Source organism: Staurois parvus, unplaced genomic scaffold (genome assembly GCF_062004578.1).
Source record: "Staurois parvus isolate SC_StPar_1 unplaced genomic scaffold, SC_StPar_1.0 ptg001376l, whole genome shotgun sequence".
In the NCBI taxonomy this organism is placed as follows: domain Eukaryota; kingdom Metazoa; phylum Chordata; class Amphibia; order Anura; family Ranidae; genus Staurois; species Staurois parvus.
The window spans coordinates 792594-805661 of NW_028319172.1; positions in this window are offsets into that span (position 1 = coordinate 792594).

Consider the following 13068-nt stretch of genomic DNA (forward strand, 5'->3'; position numbering starts at 1 on the left):
GGGAGGTGGCATGCCTTGGTGAGGTGGCATGCCTTGGGGAGGTGGCATGCCTTGGTAAGGTGGCATGCCTTGGTAAGGTGACATGCCTTGGTGAGGTGGCATGCCTTGGGGAGGTGGCATGCCTTGGTGAGGTGGCATGCCTTGGGGAGGTGGCATGCCTTGGTGAGGTGGCATGCCTTGGTAAGGTGGCATGCCTTGGTAAGGTGGCATGCCTTGGTGAGGTGGCATGCCTTGGGGAGGTGGCATGCCTTGGTGAGGTGGCATGCCTTGGGGAGGTGGCATGCCTTGGGGAGGTGGCATGCCTTGGTGAGGTGGCATGCCTTGGTGAGGTGGCATGCCTTGGTAAGGTGGCATGCCTTGGGGAGGTGGCATGCCTTGGTGAGGTGGCATCAGTGGGTCTTCTTGAAGGATCCTGAGATAGTTGAGGTTCCTAAACCCCACAGGCACATGCTCCTGGACAATGCACTAGTGTCCTCTCATGAGAATCGGGATCCTGAGCTTTCCCAAGATCCCCTTCTGTGATTGGACAGTAAAGACAAGGAAGAAGGGCGGTCATTTCTCTGTCACTCCTCCTTTCACAATGTTCCTTGCCAGCACATGTGCACTGCAGCACACCTGATAGGTTGAAAGCTGCTAGTGGTTCCCTCTCCTCTCCCTGTCTGAGTTCTGCTGTACAGGAGATCACAGGAGGCTGCTGTCAACTCAAATTCAGTGATTCAATGAACACATCTATGGTGTTTTATATCTCATTAAAGCTCAGCTTTAACACAGTTCTATATCACAAGTGTAATAAAAGCGCCACACCCTTAATACTTTAAAGCAGCAATTCCACCTCAAAGAAACCAAATAAATTTCTTAGTGCTATAACTTAAATCAAGGAATGCGCTAAAACCACAAACTATTCCTAATTTAGTGTAGAAACATTAGTGCAAAAGATATATATATCTATTATCAATTAATATCAAAAAATATCAAAATTATGTGCAAAACATAAGTAATTTAAATAATTAAATTTGTGAATATAAAAAAACAAAAATGTCCAATTCTGAATTTCTTCAAATGTCCAAATAAATCCTTTCCAAATTCAGGTGCTCTCAAAGAAATTGTGCCAAAATCCACCACCAAAAGTAAAGTTGGGTAACTCACCAGAGCTCCATGCTGATCAATCTCTAGATCAGCAAAAAACGCTTTTTTTGCTGATCTAGAGATTGATCAGCATGGAGCTCTGGTGAGTTACCCAACTTTACTTTTGGTGGTGGATTTTGGCACAATTTCTTTGAGAGCACCTGAATTTGGAAAGGATTTATTTGGACATTTGAAGAAATTCAGAATTGGACATTTTTGTTTTTTTATATTCACAAATTTAATTATTTAAATTACTTATGTTTTGCACATAATTTTGATATTTTTTGATATTAATTGATAATAGATATATATATATCTTTTGCACTAATGTTTCTACACTAAATTAGGAATAGTTTGTGGTTTTAGCGCATTCCTTGATTTAAGTTTTAACACAGTTCTGCCTTATTTACTAAGCTGAGCGAGCATTCAGTTTGCAAATTAAACTTTGTCTAACACTTCCATAAATCATCTCCACCAGGAACCATGAGGAGAAATGGTTCAGGAGCTTCTTTTGGTGTGACATTGTGTATTTTGTCCCCATAGTCTTCAATGGGGGGGAGGATGTGTTTGGAAATCATGAAAATACCGGCTCACAAGTGCGAAAACACCAAAGCCGCTCTGCATCCAACATCCAACTGCAAGGCTTGGGTGGGTCACCAACTCCTACAGCGTGGTCCTCTTGGAAAGACAAGGCATGGTCGCGTGTGCATTTTGGATTTTCTTCCCTTCCTCGGAGTGCTGATGATCTCAAGCTGAAGGACTGAACTAAAGATCGGGTATATTATAAATAAATCAATATCTACAATCACACAAATTACTTCTTTTAATGGAATATACACATATTACTGGCAGCACAGTGGCTGAATGGTTAGCACTTCCACCGGGCAGTACTCGGGTCGTTGGTTCAAATCCTAACCACGGCACCAGCTGTCTGGAGTTTGCATGTTCTCCCTGTGCCTGCGTGGGTTTCCTCTGAGTACTCCAGTTGCCTCCCACACTCCAAAGACATGCTGGTAGGTTAATTGGATCCTGCCCAAATTGGCCCTAGTATGTGTATGTATGCATAAAAAGTGCAGCGCTAGTAACAGGGGCGGACTGACCATTTGGAAACTCAGGCACTGCCCGAGGGCCTGGGGTCAGTAGGGGGCCCCATGAGATGCCCCTGGTACCCTTTTCATAGGCTTTTTGAGTTTGGGCAAAGACACAGGGGCCCCATGATCCCTTATTGCGCGGGGGCCCCATGAGTTGTCAATCCGCCCCTGGCTAGTAATATGAAAAGGAGGAACCGACACACCCGTGACATCATTGCCGCCGGAGCCACGTGAAGGTCCGGCAGCCATCTTTAAACTGGTTAGTGCTGCCTATACTCTGCATTGTACCCTTATTTTACAATCATTTCTGATTGGAATAAAGTTGTTTTAAGTACTACACTATGGGCATTCGTTTTGTGGCTCTTTCTATGAGCTATTAAGCCTACAGATGACACTCAACTACCAGTATCCAGAGGAAGGAAGCCCTGTAACCAGCTGAGAACCCATCCAACCTAAAGGGGACCTCTGGATCGGCAGATCTCTACCTTAAACCCAAGACCTGCTGCTGCGCTGACCTATTCCTAGAAGGAAGCTCACCAGTTACCTGCTATACCCCACCTGCCTAAGTGGTCCACGGTGGATATATTTACATGCGCATTACCTATGCGCTTCTGGTGAGTGCGCAATTTTACCATTGTTTCCAGGCATACGTTTTTCACTACAAGGAGGGATCTTATACATATTTTATTAACTTAATTTGTGACTTTTATGAACTTTCAGTTTTACTTCATTTTTTCATATTACTAGTGCTGCACTTTTTATGCATAGTCTGTTTGGGGTTCATTTGGTTACCTTTAGTGCTACAGCTGCTATATCATATCCTACCATATACCTGGCCCTAGTATATGAATGTGAGTTAGGGACCTTAGATTGTACGCCCCTTGAGGGTTAGGGACTGATGTGAATGTACAATATATATGGAAAGTGCTGCATAAATTGACAGCGCTATATAAGTACCTGAAATAAATAAAATACTCTACAGATGTTAAAAAATGAATCAGTATATAGGATATGTGTAGCATTACCTCAAGAGGAGCCTCTGACTAAGCAGCAACACACTCTTCAACACACCCGGGCTGAAGAGGGGATATTTATTATGCCTATATACAGTATATGATGTTACAAAAAGGAAAGAAATAGAAATGCCAATAACTCCTCAAGCAAATGAGTAAAACAGTAGCAATATAGAGTATACACTTGGTAATAGGCAAACAGACGAGAGAATGACCCCTAAACTCTACACTTGGGAAGGTCCCGTCCGAGGGAAATGTTAAAATAATAGCTTGGCAGTTTTTGATAAACGCTTTCTCTACTGGCCAGCACATTGGGGCCCCAATCCAGCGTTGGAGCACTCAGATAAACTTCCTCTGATAGCTGCCTGTACTTTGTCTCAAGCAAACAATACTGTTCCTCTATAATAGGGTGCAGTAGGGTTTGGCCAGTGGCCTCTCACCAACTATTGTTATCCCCAAAGAGCAGGTGGCAGCACCAGTCAGCGACTGTGGAGTTTTCCCTGTAGCACCCTCCTAGTTAGCTAGGGGGAGCTAGCTGATTATTTTTTTAGATAGAGAGGCTGAGTGGGGTCAAATTTGGGTCAGGGTCCAGAGATTCTGCAGATCAGCTCACTTATACCTACCACTGATCTAGAAGACTTGGAGAAGTCTCTAGAACTCAGTGGGTGAGGTGAATAGGAGCTGGTCTGCACTCTTGGGGGAGACTGACCAACCCCAAGCAGCAGGCTTAGCAAGGGGTCAGGACAGCCTTTAAAAGTGATAGAGCCTGCTCAACAGCAGGAGAGTTCAGGTGGAAGATGTGAGGAAGGCTAAGATGCAGGAGCCTGGGAGGGGACCCAGTGGGAAGAGGCCTACCTATAGACTGGGACCTGGGCAGGAGGATCACTCAACCTCACCGGCCCCCAGAGTGAGGACCACCTGTGCAGCCAGGAAAGGAGCCAGCCCAACAGAAGGCCTTAGGGCAGCCACCTACCTACACCAGCTCACAGAAAAGAGACTTGAGTGAGTAATCCTACACCCCTTGGGCCAGTTAAGGGGAAAAGAGCACTCTGGTGGGAAACCTAATTATCTCCTTACCCAGGACTGTTCCATCTTAAAGTGGTAGGCACTGGATCCCCTTGCCCAGGGATTCCTCCAGACAGCAGGATAGAAGAGAACTATCTGGAGTGTGGGGTGGTGCACCGGGAGAGGCTGGAGAGCTTTCCAGAAAGAGAAACCTTTCCATGGACTTGTACATAGTTGCTAAGGAGTTTGTCCTCAGTTACAGTTCCCTTGGTCATCCCATACACCCCTCAACCCCATCCAAGATCAATTCCCCTAATAAGGCTCCATGTACACGGGGCGTATGGAAAACTCTTCTGAACGATGGAAACTGACTGCTGGAAAACATAGGTTAAAAAACGTCAGTTTAGCCGCGTTTTCATACCGCGTTTATGTGCGTTTGCATTTAGAAGTGTTTTTTAAAGATAACCTCAGGAGACCTTCCAAAATACCCAGAATGCACTGAAAAACAGTAATAAATTACCTATTTCAGACATTTTGAGAGAAATAGAGAGAGCAGAAGCAGAGAGAGCAGTATGTGGTGAGATGACCGGTCTTTTCTGGTTGTATTCACTATGGATCCCGTCATGAGCATAATGCGGCGCGTTCTACCATTGTTTCCTTCACACGAAACCTGGAACTGACTGCGCTGGTGTTCCGGGACTATTTGAATACATGGAAAACGCTTTGCCTGCATTTCTGATGATGAAAAACAGCTGTGGACAGCATCTGGACATGGAACAGTTAAAAAACGCTTCTAAACGCAAACGCTTATAAACGTGGTTAGCCGCGTTTACAAGTGTTTGGCATTTGAAACGCCAATAAAATCTACACCTGAACAGTTTGGTGCGTTCAAAAAAACGACTGTAAACTCAACTGCCTGTAAAGGACGATGTGTACACGGACACCTAGGAAACATTAGGGGGAGTTCAGGGGCTGCTGGAAAAACCGCAGAAAAGCTCCTAAACGTCAGTTTATCAGCTGCAGGGTAAAACTGAAAAAAAAAACAAGCCCAAGGACTGTTTACTGTCTCTGAATTACAAGTCTGTGGAAGATGCATGTTGCCTGGCTGTGCAGGACTGTAGGGGTACCCAAATCTCTATTGACTCCTAAGGGGGTAGTGCTACATCCCCAGTGATCAGATGGCAGCACCATCAATGACAGTTGAGTTCTGCAAATGCTCCAGCGGCAGTCCTGGTACGCAATAGTGGTACGCATCAGCTGGCAGCACCCATAATGACATTGGCATTTTCCCCAACGATCACGTAGCAGCACCGGTAAGTAACTGCGGTGTTTGTCCCACTGATCAGGTGTCTAAATTGTCCCTAGTATGTATATGTATGAATGTGAGTTAGGGACCTTAGATTGTACACCCCTCGGGGGCGGGGACTGATGTGAATGTACAATATATATGTAAAACCACAGCACCACCTGCCTGGAGTTTGCATGTTCTCCCTGTGCCTGCGTTGGAATCCTCCGGGTACTCCGGTTTCCTCCCACCCTCCAAAGACATGCTGGTAGTTGAACTGGCTTCTCCCTAAACTGTCCCTAGTATGTGTATGTATGAATGTGAGTTAGGGACCTTAGATTGTACACCCCTTGAGGGTTAGGGACCTTAGATTGTACGCCCCTTGAGGGTTAGGGACTGATGTGATGTACAATATATATGTGCAGCACAGTGGCTAAATGGTCAGCACTTCCACCTGGCAGTACTAGAATTGTTGGTTTGAATCCCAACCACAGCACCACCTGCCTGGAGTTTGCATGCTCTCCCTGTGCCTGTGTGGTTTTCCTCCGGGTACTCCAGTTTCCTCCCACACTCCAAAGACATGCTGGTAGGTGAATTGGCTCCTGTCTAAATTGTCCCTAGTATGTGTATGTATGAATGTGAGTTAGGGACCTTAGATTGTACGCCCCTTGAGGGTTAGGGACCTTAGATTGTACGCCCCTTGAGGGTTAGGGACTGATGTGAATGTACAATATATATGTAAAACCACGGAACCACCTGCCTGGAGTTTGCATGTTCTCCCTGTGCCTGTGTGGGTTTCCTCCGGCTATTCCGGTTTCCTCCCACACTCCAAAGACATGCTGGTAGGTTAATTGGCTCCTGTCTAAATTGTCCCTAGTATGTGTATGTATGAATGTGAGTTAGGGACCTTAGATTGCACTCCCCTGGAGTTTGCATGTTCTCCCTGTGCCTGCATGGGTTTCCTCCGGCTATTCCGGTTTCCTCCCACACTCCAAAGACATGCTGGGAGGTGAATTGGCTCCTGTCTAAATTGTCCCTAGTATGTGTATGTATGAATGTGAGTTCGGGACCTTAGATTGTACGCCCCTTGAGTCCTCACACACACGGGGGGGGGGCATTTTGATAACACCGGTAACGTTAGCTGTGTAAAGTCATGTTAAAAAAGTGAGATTTTCTGTTTTTTTTTAGCTTTTTTGCATTAGCGTTTAACAGCGTTTTTCGTTTTTTACCATTTTTTTCATTAAAAAAAAATAATTCCAGCCAAAAAACATTGATTCCAGTCTGTGTGTATGGACACATAGGATCACATGCTGGGGGGTTACTGGCTGTAGAAAAAAAACATCAAAAGCCAAAAACAGCTGCCCGTGTGCATGAGGACTGAGGGTTAGGGACTGATGTGAATGTAATATATATGTAAAGTGCGGAGTAAATTGATGGTGATATATAAGTACCTGAAATAAATAAAATGTAGAATTTGGGGCTTTTCAGGGCTGAGAATAGACAGATACTCTGGCAGTGCATTGGCGCCATCTAGTGTTCATTTGTTTTTACTGCAAGCAGCAATATTGACTTAACCCCTTCACTCCTGAGGGTAAAACAAAACTAAATGCCTAAGCACAATTTTGCAACGTTGACATGTGTTAGTAAAACCGTACATATCATCACATCTACTTTGTACATGAAGATGAATTATACCGCATTTTTTTCAGAACAAATTGGGCTTTCATTTGGTGGTAAATGGTAATAGATATCTCCTGCATTTTTTGTATTATCAAAGGAAAACTGGCCCAAAATAGTAAAAAAATAATAATTTTTTTTAATTTAGCTGTGTGTTTCTTGTTACTGCCATAACCTACCACCAAAGAACAACTCAAAATAAATTCTCCAGCTCTCAACGATCACAGCGATACCCTATATGTGTATATTATTTGTTGTTTGTACCCGGAGTACAGCCCAGAAACAATAGAGCGCATTTTGTTTTTGTCTTTTTTTTATCTAAAACACACTGACACTGACACTGATACCAATATTTAAAAAAAAATCCTGACCTTTTGACCCTGACCTTGACCCAAACGCTAACCCTGGCACTGAACTAGATTAAACCTTGATCTAGGTATTTTTTTATTTATTTTTATTATTTATTTATCTTCTTTTTTTTTTTTTTTTTCATTACAAACATTTTTTTTTTCTCTCTATGCCGGAGTTAGAGAGATGCAATGTATATCTCTCTCCTCCATTCATAGAGAGAGAAAGAAACAAGGGGGCTGGGCTGTACAGTGACTGATCACTGTGATAGCCAATAAGAGGCTATCACAGCAATCATGGGAGTCCCGGGTCCCAATGGTTAGTGCTCTCAGTGACACTCCGGTCTTTGTGCCGAGCGGTGCGCTCCCAGCATGAAGACAGGTGCAAATATGTGGCCCCCACAGAAAAAAAAACAGTTCTGTGCGGCTGCATATTTGTGTGACGTCGGCGTCAAGGGGTTAAAGCAGTAATAAACCCAAAACCAAAATTGTTTTATTTATTTATTTCAGGTACTTATATAGCATTGTCAATGTGCACAGCGCTTTACATATATATTGTACATTCACATCAGTCCCTAACCCTCAAGGGGCGTACAATCTAAGGTCCCTAACCCTCCAGGGGTGTACAGTCTAAGGGCCCTAACTCACATTCATACTAGAGCCAATTAACCTACCAGCATGTCTTTGGAGTTTGGGAGGAAACCGGAGTACCCGGAGGAAACCCACGCAAGCACAGGGAGAACATGCAAACTCCAGGCATGTCCTTTATTGCAGCTTACCAATCACTAGATATGACGGCTGCATTAGTTTTCTTTTTTAGGATTTTCCCCCTCTGTTTTCACCCAGTGATCTCTCAGGACCTCGCATTCACTATATCCAGTCTCCCTGGACCCCGCATTCACTATATCCAGTCTCCCTGGACCCTGCATTCACTATATCCGCTCTCCCCGGACCCCGCATTCACTATATCCGCTCTCCCCGGACCCTGCATTCACTATATCCGCTCTCCCCGGACCCCGCATTCACTATATCCAGTCTCCCCGGACCCCGCATTCACTATATCCGCTCTCCCCGGACCCCGCATTCACTATATCCGCTCTCCCCGGACCCCGCATTCGCTATATCTGGTCTCCCCGGACCCTGCATTCGCTATATCCGCTCTCCCTGGACCCCGCATTCACTATATCCACTGTCCTCGGACCCTGCATTCACTATATCCGCTCTCCCTGGACCCCGCATTCACTATATCCGCTCTCCCTGGACCCTGCATTCACTATATCCGCTCTCCCTGGACCCTGCATTCACTATATCTGGTCTCCCCGGACCCTGCGTTCACTATATCCGGTCTCCCTGGACCCTGCATTCACTATATCTGGTCTCCCCAGACCCCGCATTCACTATATCCACTGTCCTCGGACCCTGCATTCACTATATCCGCTCTCCCTGGACCCTGCATTCACTATATCCGCTCTCCCCGGACCCTGCATACACTATATCTGGTCTCCCCGGACCCCGCGTTCACTATATCCGGTCTCCCTGGACCCTGCATTCCCTATATCCGCTCTCCTCGGACCCCGCATTCACTATATCTGGTCTCCCCGGACCCTGCATTCACTATATCCGGTCTCCCCGGACCCTGCATTTACTATATCCGCTCTCCCCGGACCCCGCATTCACTATATCTGGTCTCCCCGGACCCTGCATTCACTATATCTGGTCTCCCCGGACCCTGCATTCCCTATATCCGCTCTCCCCGGACCCCGCATTCACTATATCCTCTCTCCCCGGACCCTGCATTCACTATATCCGCTCTCCCCGGACCCCGCATTCACTATATCCACTCTCCCCGGACCCCGCATTCACTATATCCAGTCTCCGAGGACCCTGCATTCACTATATCCGGTCTCCCCGGACCCCGCATTCACTATATCTGCTCTCCCCGGACCCCGCATTCACTATATCTGGTCTCCCCGGACCCCGCATTCACTATATCCTCTCTCCCCGGACCCTGCATTCACTATATCCGCTCTCCCCGGACCCTGCATTCACTATATCCGCTCTCCCCGGACCCCGCATTCACTATATCCGCTCTCCCCGGACCCAGCATTCACTATATCCGCTCTCCCCGGACCCCGCATTCACTATATCCGCTCTCCCCGGACCCCGCATTCACTATATCCGCTCTCCCCGGACCCTCCTTGGAATTTGAATAAATCAATTGGAAAACTGCTAAACTATGCGGTTGCTTCTTCCTCTGTCTACACATAAGTGGTCACCACCGTCCTGCATAGAGGACAGAGCCATCCATCCTTCTGGGAGCGGCACTAAAGCCTTGGTGAAGGTGGCTCAGAGGCTGAGCTTCACAGTGGACTCCTTTATGGAGTTTTAGTTATTTCTGACTTTTATTGTGATTCACAGCTGGTTCTGTTGGAGAGAAATATGTTACTTGGAGTGTATTTTTACATTTTTGCAACACATTGCCAATAAATACACAGCGTGTTGAGCGTGGAATATTTAGTAGCCAGGAAATGTCACGGATGGACTTATTGCCCAGGTGGCCACCTATCACGGGACCACGCTTGGAGTCACTGAGCTCCTGAGAGCGACCCATTCTTTCACCAATGTTTGTAGAAGCCGTCTGCATGCCTAGGGGCTTGATTGTATACACCTGTGTCCATGGAGGGGATTGGAACACCTGAATCACATGATTGGGAGGGCGGGGCCAATACTTTTAGCAATATAGTGTATGTAGTGCCGCAAATGTCCCATTGCTAGTACAGGCGTACCTCAATTTACAAATTTAATACTTTCTCCAGGACATTTCGTATTGTGAAACATTTGTAAACCGAAACACACTTTGCCATAGGAATGCATTGAAAACCAATTAATCCGTTCCGGAGGTCAGAAAAAAGTAAAAAAAAAAAAAAAAAAAAAAAAGTCGCTATCACTATAGGTCAGTGCTGGTTTTTAACCACTTCCAGTCCGGACACTTTCACCCCCTTCCTGTCCGGACACTTTCTCCCCCCTTCCGGTCCGGACACTTTCCCCCCCTTCCGGTCCGGACACTTTCCCCCCCTTCCGGTCCGGACACTTTCACCCCCTTCCTCTCCAGGCCAATTTTTAGCTTTCAGCGCTATCACACTTTGAATGACAATTGCGCAGTCATGCAACACTGTATCCATATGAATTTTTTAGCATTTTTTTGAGACATAAAACTTTATTTTGGTGGCATTTATTCACCGCTGGGATTTTAATTTTTTTTTTTGCTATGTAAATGAAAAAGTCCAAAAATTTTGAAAAAAAGTGTTTTTCTTATAAAATTTAGCAAATAATATTTCATCATAAATCTTGGCCAAAATTTATTCTGTTATTTTTTTAGTAAGAAAAAAAAATAACCCAAATTAGTTTATAACCAAAAATTATAATTTGTAAACATTTTTTTTCCTTTTTTTAATATTGTTTTTTTTTACGTACGGTCACCCTAGCAGTACAGTGTCACCATGGTGACACTGTACTACTTGTGGGGATTTTTTTTTTTTTTACACTCATTAAAGCTGTAAAAGCAATCATTTCTCCTCTCTAGCTGCATTCTTGCAGCCATTGAGAATTACTGTGTGAGCTGTGATTGGTCACAGCTTGTCACATGGTACAAAGCTGTTGTGAATAGCCTTGTACCATGTGATCTCTGTGATCATTCGCAGATTTCACACGTAGTAAGCAATGATGTCAGAAGTGACATCTTGCTTACTACTCTGCATGTGATCACTGATTGGCCAATCAGTGATCACATGATCAGGACCATTCAGAGAGGTCCTGTACGACGATTGGTGGTCCACTGTGTCCAGAGGACACAGCAGGCACCAGAGCGCAGTGCTGCGTGCTCCCAGGGAGGGCGCACAAGCAGGGGGTGGGGAGGCCATTTATAAACAGCCACCCACCCCTGCACTGCCGCCGTCCGGCCGTTTATATACAACCGCCGGACGGGAGGTGGTTAAATGTAAAACATAAGTTGTACCTGTTTATCTGCGGTCTTCTCTTCTCTAAATCCAAACCTCAGAATTTATAAAGCTTGTTTGAGTGTTCAGAAAGCAGGGGGCAGGGAGTTGATGTTACATGGTTAGTCTGGCTGAAAAAAGACAAAAGTCCATCCAGTTCAACCATTAAAAAAAAAAGTTATAATCCTACACCCACAGGTGATCCAGAGGAAGGCAAAAAAAAAACCCCAGTAAAACACGATCCAATTTGCTCCTGCGGGGGAAAAAAATCCTTCCGGATCCCCCGAGAGGCAATCGGATATTTCCTGGATCAACTTTACCTATAAATGTTGCACTCTGAAATACTCAGTGACAGCTAATTGGAGGGAAGGAACACCTTCCCCCACCCCGGCACAAAGGAACAGAGCTGAAGCTGTCAATCACAGGCTGTGTGCTGAAGATCCCGCCCCTGCAGGGACGGACTGATAACTCCTCATGGGGCCCCCGGGTAATAGGGGATCATGGGGCCGTGTCCTCGCCCACACCCAAAAAAGCCTATGAAAAAGCCAAGGAAAGGCACCAGGAGCATCTCATGGGGCCCCCTACTGACCCCGGGCCCTCAGGCAGTGCCCGAGTGCTCGAATGGTCAGTCTGCCCCTGCTCCCGTCACCCTTTTATCTCTTGGTGTCAGAAAACCGTATCAGATGTGATCCATGCGGATTTCAGAGGAAGGAGGCAGCAGACAGAAGTGACTTAGTGCTCTGGATTGGGACAAGTACACACTATAGAGGGATGTGCTTTGTTCATATTTCATGTCAAGTTTACAGTCACTGTGTGTATTATTAGTTGCATCCTTAAAAGTGCCCAGGCAGTGGTAATTTGTTACTTTTCCTCCAGTTATATGGCCCTATCACAGTGCGGACTTTCAAATGGCAGGCTGGAAGAAGTACCAATGGACTACAAGTGCAGTGAAGTCGCAGCATTTGTGCTCTGTTGAAAACTCCAGTCCCCCTGCTGCAGTGGTAGATGGGACTTGTAGTTTGTTTTGTTTTTTTCCCATGCACAGATCTATGAATGACAGGCGCCAACAGGGGTGGGGGGGGGGGGGCATGGATTCTGATCAGGACGACCATAAAATAGAGCAGGGGTGTCAAACTGGCAGCCCTCCAGCTGTTGCAAAACTACAAGTCCCATCATGCCTCTGCAATTGGGAGTCATGCTTGTAACTGTCAATCCTGCAATGTCTCATGAGACTTGTTTTTTGGCAAAAGCTGGTGAGCCGCCAGTTTGACACCTATGGTATAGAACAGGGGTAAGCAACCTGTGGTTCTCCAGCTGTTGCAGGACTACAGGTTCCATCATGCCTCTTTTGCAATGTCTCATGGGAAATGTAGTTCCACAACAGCTAGAGAGCCACAGCTTGCCTAGCCCTGGTATAGAGGTTTGCTGGATCGTCACACTGATTGTGCAACTGCAGGGCAGGGGATCTCCCCCCCGCATGGGCTGCTAATGAGGCTGTGGTAGATATCAAGATGTTGAAAACCCAGAACT